Genomic DNA, 10,146 nt, shown 5'->3' with positions numbered 1-10,146 from the left:
CTCGCACCTGTCCATCCCCCGCAACATGTTTTATTCCACACATGTAGATGACGTCCAGCTTGGCTTTAAGTCATGTAACCTAGCAATGTGTGAGCGGCAGGTTCATTTAGGTTTAAACAAGGTGTCCAAATGGGCAGAGGAAAACGGATTCCGGCTGAACTCAGAAAAAAGCACCTGTGTCTTGTTCTCCCGAAAGAGAGGCGTGCACTCGAACATGACCTTGAACTGAACGGTCAACGTCTGTCTGTCAATGCGGAGCATAAATTCTTAGGCTTAATCTTGGACAACAAGTTGACCTTCGTACCGCACATCAAGTATTTAAAAACAAAATGTTTAAAAGCCATGAATGTTATAAAAGTATTGTCACGTACTACGTGGGATAGTGACAGACAATGTCTCTTAAACCTGTATAGAAGCCTCATTCGCACTCGCTTAGATTATGGGGCCATTGTTTATCACTCTGCGACTCAAAGTGCTTTGAAGATGCTGGACCCCAAGCACCATTTGGGCATCTGCCTTTCTACGGGTGCTTTTCGCACCAGCCCCGTAGAAAGCCTTTACGTTGAGTCAAATGAGTGGTCGTTTCATCTGCAGAGAACTTACATGTCCTTTGTTTATTTTCTTAAGGTGAAAGCAGACAAGAAGGACCCCTCATACTCTACTATTATTGATTTGTCGAGCTCCATTCTGTTTCCAAACAGGCCTTCGATGAGGCAGCCCTTCTCAGTTCACCTGAAGGGTCTAGCTGAAGACACTGGAGTGTCACTTGAACACAGTTTAATGGCTCCTGTAGCATACCCGCCGCCGTGGCAGGCAGACTATAGATTGCGATGTGTCTTTTCTAGAAGTTACTAAACATGCGCCTATTGCCCTTATACGAACATACTTCCTGGAACTTCAACACAAATACACGTGTCCTGGGTTCTTTACAGATGTCCAACTCCTCTGTGTCCTACGCTGTTGTTGGCCCTTCCTTTTCGGAAGCTGGCCCTCTACATCCAGGCACAAGTATATTCACAGCGGAAGCTTACGCGATACTTGTGGCAGCTAAACACATCAAACAATTACAAATACAAAAAGCCCCACCGCGGTGGTCTAGTGGCTAAGGTACTCGGCTACTGATCCGTAGGTCGCGGGTTCGAATCCCAGCTTCGGCGGCTGCATTTCCGATGGAGGCAGAAATGTTGTAGGCCCGTGTGCTCAGATTTGGGTGCACGTTAAAGAACCCCAGGTGGTCGAAATTTCCGGAGCCCTCCACTACGGCGTCTTTCATAATCATATGGTGGTTTTGGGACGTTAAACCCCACATATCAATCAATCAATCAAATACAAAAAGCAGTAATTTATACAGACTCCCTCAGTGTGGTAATGGCTCTGCACAGTTTTAAAAAACAAAAAAACCCTGTCTTCGTCTCACTTTACTCCATTTTATGCACACTCTACACACTCAACCAACATGTTGTAGTGTGCTGGGTGCCAGGGCACCGAGAGATTCAAGGCCACGTGATGGCGGACCAGCTTGCTGCATCCGTCCACGAAATAGTGCCACTACACCCATATCGATCCCGCCCCTTGATCTTAAGCTGTCTCTCAAACGAAAGCTCAGGGACTACTGGCAGAGCAAGTGGGATAGACACACACAAAACAAGCTACACGTTATCAAGCCACACCTTGGTCATTGGCCACCAGTATCGAAATCACGTCTAACAGAGGTAACACTAACAAGACTCAGGATAGGACACACATACACGGCACACACACATCTTTTGTCCGGTGGCGATCCACCATTGTGTGATAAATGTGGTTAGGCATTAACAGTTCTTCCCGTTTTAATCCAATATAAACAATTAGACACTCTAGGAAGACAACACTTTCCATTACCCTTCCGACAACATATACCATTACACCCCGCAATGTTTGTCGGTAGGGGACCACTTTTCACCCATAAATCATTGCTAGCTTTTTTAAGAAATGTCGGTTTTTACCATGTTATATACCCAGGCATTGCTTAGCGTGACCTCTCAAGAAAGGTTGCTGCTGCAGTGACTATATTTAAAAGCACTTGCCTCGCAGCCCTTGGGCACAAGAGCACTGATGAGGCACTTATGCTAGTGCCAAATACTTTTACATGTTTTTATTATCAAAACCTTTGTCACCCTTTTTACTATGCATATCACCCTACTGTAATGATCTTAATACTTATGTTTTTACCCGCATTATCACGAGGAAATTTAAGGCCCCTATACAGCCACGCAACACATCATTGTCCGCATCTCTACTCATCGAAATGGCGCTCTTTGGCCATCGATTGGCCCTTGCGCCACAAAGCACCACACATCATCATCATCATCTTTTTTGGGGCCCATACAGTACACTAAACAACTCCCCAGCTCGGAGCACTATCTTTGCTTTTCATAGATATTCGCATAGAACCTGACCGCTCTCTTGCAAGCAGGCACTTCTGAAATCAACTGGTGGCACATGACGTGAGCTTGCACAAACGCTGTATAAATAAAGGTCACATTTATTACACACTTGTTATTGTGTTTACTTTTTAGGTATACATGTCAAAAACAGTATATGAAAAAAAACAGTACCACATCCAGTGAACATAATCTTGCTCATCACGACAGCATTCAAGTGTTTGAAAAAGTGCAAGAGCTTATCACCTTTAAAATTACTCTTTCAAGAAGACCATTGAACATATGTGCAAGGCTAGTGCAATTGAGTGCAATCTTGGTAGCTTTGACGCATCTTTTTTTTTCCGAACTTCTATGAGGTGAGCACAGTTGTTGAGACAAAACAGTTATGAATGTAGTTTGCAATATGTCTTACAAGGCACAACAAATTGTCGGAAAGCCTGTTAATGCCCCTCACAGCGGGGTGTTCTTTTTCTAACGCAATAATAATTTCTGACGATTCACATGCCAACCATGATATGATTATGAGTCTCAGAGTAGTGAGCAAGTTTTGACTGACTCTGGCTTCCTGGCGTTAGAACAAATAACAATGCAGCCTCACAGGAGACCAAAATGCTTATTTCTTTATTTATTTATTATTAAGTTATTTATTCTATTCATTACCCTCAGTGCTTACAAGAAGCGTTACAGAGGGAAGGGGCTACATCAAGAGTGGATTATAAGGCACGTAAAAACGCGGAACTCAAAGGAATACACCAACAGCAAAAAGGCATGAGCCAAAACATGCATGGATCGGTACAATAACAAGTATAAAGTGAATGTGATCAAAAACTGGAAAACACACTGCTAACAACAATACAAATGTATAAGGTGAAAACAACCGAAAACCACACTGCTAAGAAGCAATACGAATAAACAATACGAATATAAAGTCAACATAGGCAAGAACTCAAAAGTAGATCGCAGTGGAAAAATTTGGAGTTGACTTTAGCACATGCACCTACATAACACCAGCATGAAGGAAAAAAAAGATAAGCAGGTAAGGCGTAGGGGTGTACGTTCTAGGTAAGGTTTGTAAGTGCACCGCGAAAAAGATGAGTGTCTGCGATAGTCACCAATGAGGCAGCCAGGCGAGTCCAATTTAGCGCACGTCTTCAAAAGAAATGAGTTACTGTATGTTGTGGTACGCTTAAATGGAATGCGAGTTTTATGATGGTGGTCAACACGAGCAGAAGTATAGGAAGGGGATGCGATGAAACGAGATCGAAGCAGATGATTGTGATAATATATCTTATGAAAGAGGCAGAGTCGAGAAAGCTTTCGGCGAGAGGCAAGAGAGGGAATCTTAAGTGTGGCCTTCATGTTAGTAACGCTTGCTGTGCGGCGGTAATCGGAAGGAATGAAGCAAACTGAGTGGTTTTGAAGACTTTCTAAAATATTTATTAGGGTTACGAAACCAAGGTCCCAAACAGAAGACGCGTATTCTAGTTTAGATCAAACGTAAGTGAAATACAATTGTTTTTTGTGTGAAGGCGGAGAAAGGTGGAAGTTTCGTTTCAGATATCCAAGCATACGGTTCAATTTTGAAACTATATACTCGATATGCTGTTTTCAGGAAAGAATATTAGAAATATGTATACCAAGGTATTTGTATGAATCTACGGAGTCAATGGAAACATTGTAAAGGAAATAGTTTGAACAGGACGATTGTTTGCGCGACATTCTCGTTTATATACATTTGGAAATGTTCAGATTCATATGCCAGAGTGTACACCAAGAAGTTATATTATCGAGATCAGTTGCGAAAACATTTGCTCCGCCACCTCAGGTCCACAGATTATTCGTATCTTCAAGCTTCTATCTTACAAGGGTCCATATGTTGCACCTGAATCATTGGGAACTGGTTAGCGGCTGTGCACGAGAAGTTCAGAAATTGTGCAGCACAAGCTCAGCATTGCACGCAAAGAGCGACATCACAAGGGAATAACAAGGTGAAAGTCCAATTTCTGTTCGCTTAATTTATTTAGGCGCAGACATCTTGACAAAACATACCGGGTTAGTAGAGGCGGGTACGGGAGAAATCTAAATGCTGCGTCGTCTGCTCGACTGTTCATGCGGCTACACCACACCGGCGCTGTCGACGTAGGAGGTGCAGGAAAATCATGAACTAGTTTTAGTGTGTACCTCTCTAGCACCCTTTGAAATGAATGACTTGGTTCAGAGGTCGCCATTGCTTCACCACTGAAACGAATGGCAAGTTGGAGCACCGCGTAAAATGAATGATGTGGTGCAGGAGAATCAAAGCAATCCATAAAGGGCCACTAACCGATAAGGAACATTTTGCTACAAAAATGTTTTGAATCGGTTCATCACGAGCGGAGAAAACAGATTTTTTGAAGCAACGCGAAACGAGTATGAGAGGAAGCAATCTCGAAACCCTTGCCACTACTCGGCATAGCCTTCGCAAGCCAAATCTCTTCCCCACCCTCTCCAATATCTGACCATGAGGCGACGTGGGCATGACGTGCCCAAACAAGTCCAACCCCCGAGCACGCGAGCAGCATTGCTTTGTTGACCACCGTTATTAGTTAGACAGTGGGGTTCTGCCTCTTTCTGCAGGATGGTTTGGAAACGCTGGCTTAGACGCGGTAGAGTAGATGAGCACAATGAGTGCGCGAACGCGTAGGAGTGTTCCACGGTGGTCGTCTGCTCAATGCGCTGACCACGGAGACACGAACGCATGCGAAACGCTGGCACATTAGCCCCGCATCTCGTAGCATTTCACGGGAAAAAATGAAAGAGAAACGCGCTTAATGTTTTATTGCGTCTCATTACTTATTTCAAGTTTTATTATTCTCCTAAAGCAACAAATACATAAAATGCGAATGTTTTGTTAAATAATTTTTGCCATGCCACGTGGTATACTGTTGACAATGTCAGAGCAGAATCGTCTACGTAGAGAACCAACGTCATTGCATTGCCGTGTACGTAGGGCCATTCATACGCCCACGTCATGTCCTCATTCTCTAGGCATGCGCCGGCAGAGGGGAGGGGAAGCAGCGTTCATCTTGAAATGTGATCCTATTCCGCGGAGCGTAGCGTTGCAAGTTCTAGCAGACGTGATCATGAACGCGTCGTCTACAATTGTGCTTGTCAGCTCAAAATTGTCAAACCTGGTGAGTGGTCCTTTAAGTACACGAACGTCTTTGTATTTCACCCCTATAGAAATGAGGCCTCTGTGGCTGGGAGAAAACCTGTGTTGTTGGGCTCAGTAGTGCCACATAACGTAACTAATGCACTGAGGTATGTATCGGGCACGTGTTATTCTCCTACAACCGATACGGCACCACACAGGCGCAGTGTACATCTACCAAGATATAAATACGGCGCATGCAATAAAACGAGTCATTCTTGTTCTGCACCCTGCTGTTGCCTCCATCATTTATCAACACGATACATGGTGTCAGAAGTGGCAGCCGTGCGGCCATCGAAGAAGCGGTGATGGAACTAAGGCTCCCGGAACCCTTGCAGCTGACGGGTAACCTGGCTTCGAACTGGAAACGCTGTAAGCAAAAATTTGACGTGTTTCTCCAGGCGACAGCGTCGAAAGAACATCCCAGGACCGAATCGTCGAAAGCAGGCCTCCTGCTTAGCGTTGCCGGGGACGACGCCCTTGACGCGTTTAACACCTTCCAGTTCGTGGACGAAGAAAACCGGGAAGACTACGGAACCGTCGTGCGAAAGTTTGAAGCCTACTGCTCTGAGGTGGGAAATGAAGTTCATGAACGATACTTGTTTCGCTTGAGGAACCAAGCTGAGGGAGAGCAGTTTGAAAAATTTCCTCGCGACCTTAAGGAGCAAGCAGAGCAGTGCGACTTCGACGTTTCAAAAGATTCAATGGTGAAAGACCAGCTAGTGTTTGGCACTAATGATGCAAAACTTCGGATGAAATTGCTTTAGAAAAAGAACCTAACGCTGCAGATAGCGGAAGAAATGTGCAAAGTTGCAGAAGCGTTGACGCAAAGGAAGGCAGTCTGGCGCGAAGGCAACAATGTGATAGACGCTATCGCAAAAAGGACAGCAACGAAGTATAGAATAGACAATCGGCGTCAAGGCAGCGATTATCGGTGTACGAAGTGTAACCGCCAGCACAAACCACGCCAGTGTTTCGCTTATGGAAATCGATGCAACTTTTGCAATAGGCTTCATCATTTCGCAGTGTGCTGCCCGACACATATAGGCAAGGACGAAGTAAGGGAAGTAACCGAGCAAGGTGTCGACGATACCTTCGAAATCCTTCAAGTAGGTAATGAGAGCAGAAGAGGCAAGAATTGGAAAGTGACGGCACATGTTGCCAATCAAGAAGTTCTGTTTAAGGTTGACACTGGCTCCCAGGCTAACCTCCTACCTTTTGCTGTTTACCGAAAGATGGCAACAGAATGTCAGTTGAAGCCCTCAAATTCAGTACTTCGAGCATTCAACAGAGGAGAGATCGAGAATTTCGGGAGGACGTCACAAAGTGTCACTATAAGAGAGACCACTAAAAATATCACTTTCTTCGTTGTAAAGCGTGGTCCGGCCATACTTGGCTTGGAGGCTAGTGAAAGTTTGGGTATTTTTCAACGTACTGTAGGCATAGTTGACGCTTGCCACGAGCATGATGTACTACACGACTTCAAGCACGTCTTACAGGGTCTCAGATGTCTCAAGCAGCCGAACAGCACGGTGCTGCAACCAGGAACAGTGCCTGTCGTCCAGCCAGCACGCCACGTGCCGCTTGCTTTACGTCAGCCGCTTCGTGAGGAGCTTGAAAGAATGGAGCGTGCTGGCATTATCAAGAAGCAAACCGCCCCAACAGACTGGGTGAGTCTTTTGGTTTTGGTGCAGAAGAAAGACCGTAGTCTAAAAGTATGCATGATTCGAGGCGCATCAATGAACATATCAACAGGCAGCATTATCAGCTTCCCAAACGGGAAGATATCGAAGCAGGACTTGCTAGTGCTGCGTACTTTAGCAGATTTGACGCGAACTCCGGGTTTCACCAGATTCCTTCAGACGAGCGATCATCCAAGATATGCACTTTTGCAACACCATTCGGCAGATACAGGTATCTTCGGTTGCCTTTCGGCATTTCATCTGCACCGGAAGTTTTTCAGCAGACAATGAGCCAGGTTTTTGACGGTTTGCCAGGCATTCATATTTACATAGATGACATCCTAGTGTGGGGCAAAATGAAAACTGAGCACGATGATAGACTGGCGGCAGTTTTGCAGGCGGCTGAGAAAGCTGGCTTGACGCTAAACGCACAAAAATGTGAATTTGGGTTGACAGAAATACAGTTCTTAGGTGACGTGATCAGTCGGCAAGGCATATCGCCCAGCCCGAAGCTCATTCAAAGTTTGAGGAATGTGCCGCCACCAGAATTGAAGGCCGATGTTCAGCGCATGCTCGGGGTACTAAACTACTTTGGCAAGTACGTCCCATGCCTGTCGGAAAGAACTACGCTACTGCGTGATCTTATCAAGTCCAAACACATTTTTGAGTGGACTGAAAACCACGCAAAACAATGGAAAGCAGTCGCTCACATCTTAACTTCAATGCCAGTGCTAGCCATCTTTGATCCCAGAAAGGCAGTTAAGATAACATGCGATGCTTCGAAAGGTGGTGTAGGTGCAGCGCTTCTGCAGTGTCAGGCGGACAACAACTGGCGACCAGTTGCCTACGCTTCCGGTGTCCTGACGGAAGCCGAACAACGGTATGCACCAATTGAGAAAGAGGCACTAGGCATTGTTTTTGGGTGCGAAAAGTTCTATCAATTTGTGTACGGCCAGAAATTTATCATCGAAACCGATCACAAACCATTAATTTTAATAGCAACCAAAGAAATTTCTGACATGCCCCCGCGCTTGCAGAGATTTTTTCTGAGGCTTATGAAATACTATTATTCTTTGCAGTTCGTCCCAGGAAAGGATCTTGTACTAGCAGATATGCTGTCACGAGCATCCCCATCGATTGGAAATGACAACACTGGGGCAACGGAGAACGTCAACGTTCATGCCGTACAACTCATGGGTGCAATGGTCACCGAAAATACGCGCCGCAAACTAGCCAACGCATCTGCCCAGGACGACTACTTAAATGCGGTCATCGGCAAGGTAACCGCTGGTAAAGAAGTACAAGGTGAATTAAAGCCATTTTCCGCGGACTTGACAGTCGTGAAGGGAGTTTTGTTGAAGGGCAGCAAAGTCGTGGTACCGAGAAGCATGCGGCGCGAAATCCTAGACAGAGTTCACGCCGGCCATCTTGGCTTGCGCAAGTGCAAAGCAAGAGCCAGAAGTCTGATTTTTTTGGCCAGGACTTAACAGTGACATAACTCGGTTTATTCAGAGCTGTCCCATTTGCAAGAAATACGCCCACAAGCAACCGTAAGAGCGTATGCTGTTGCGCAAAACTCCAGCATGTCCATGGTATAGGGTTGGTGCAGACATATTTCAGTATGCCGGGCGATCATATGTCGTTGTGTTTGATGCTCTTTCAAATTTCCCAGAAGTCGCGCAACTACGTAACACAACGGCAAGGACCACAGTAGAGGCTCTCAGTGCTATCTTTTCCCGCCAAGGAGTTCTGGTTGAAGTATGCATGGAGAACGGCCCACAATTCGCCAGTTACGAGTTCGCGCTCTTTGCGAAACAGCACGACTTCGTACACGTCACATCAAGCCACGGCTACCCCCAATCCAATGAACTGGCGGAGAAAGGCGTCCAAGTAGTCGAACGTATCCTGAAAAAATGCGCCGACTCAAGGAGGGACTACTGGTTAGGTCTGTTGGCCTATCGATCATCACCTTTAGAAGATGAACGATCACCAGCTGAGTTACTGCAAGGCAGGCGCCTCAGAAGTAACATTCCTGATTTTAACGAAGTCGCCAAAACGGAAGTGAGAAAACACCCGCAACTAAAGGAAGGACGACCAATTCCACCTTTGACGCAAGGCACTGTAGTTCGAATACGGGACAATGCTTGGTCTCGTATGGGCAGAATTGTCAATACAGCTGGCCCGAGGTCTTACATCGTGCAAACAGGACCTCACAACGCGCTCAGACGCAACCGACGTCACCTACTTCGCACAAGTGAGGACTATAGTCCTGAGTCAAGTGATGAAGAATGTAGCGCGCCTTCTACGCCATCTTGTATAGCTACGACTGCCTCCAGAGGACCTACAGAGTTGCCAGCCTCCAGTGATGAGGCAGCCTCCAGTGGCTATACAGATTTGGCACAGCAAGCCTGCATGCTACCTCGTCATGAGCAGTCTCCAGTCATCCAGGCTGAAGTCCCAACTGCGCCAACTGCAGCAGCGCATGCCTGCGCATCGAATTCAGCTCCGAGAAGGTCAACACGATCAGTCAAGCCACCTCAGCGCCTTGCGTACGATGCAAACTTTCAGCAGCTAGTATAAAGTCTTTTGTAAAACTTTTGTACCGGCAGAAGGATGTATGGGGCACTTGTTATTCCCCTACAACCGATACGGCACCGCAAATGCACAGTGTACCTCTACCAAGGTATAAATACGGCGCATGCAATAAAACGAGTCATTCTTGTTCTGCACCCTGCTGTTGCCTCCGTCATTTATCAACACGGTACAAGGTAGTGTTTTAGTTCTAACGTTATTGACGTGTAGATTTCATAACACGGCAGCCAGCCAATGCTTGTGGCCAATAAAAGCACCC

This window comes from Rhipicephalus microplus, chromosome 3, assembly GCF_043290135.1.
Source record: "Rhipicephalus microplus isolate Deutch F79 chromosome 3, USDA_Rmic, whole genome shotgun sequence".
In the NCBI taxonomy this organism is placed as follows: Eukaryota; Metazoa; Arthropoda; class Arachnida; order Ixodida; family Ixodidae; genus Rhipicephalus; species Rhipicephalus microplus.
This window is presented reverse-complemented; position numbering follows the sequence as displayed.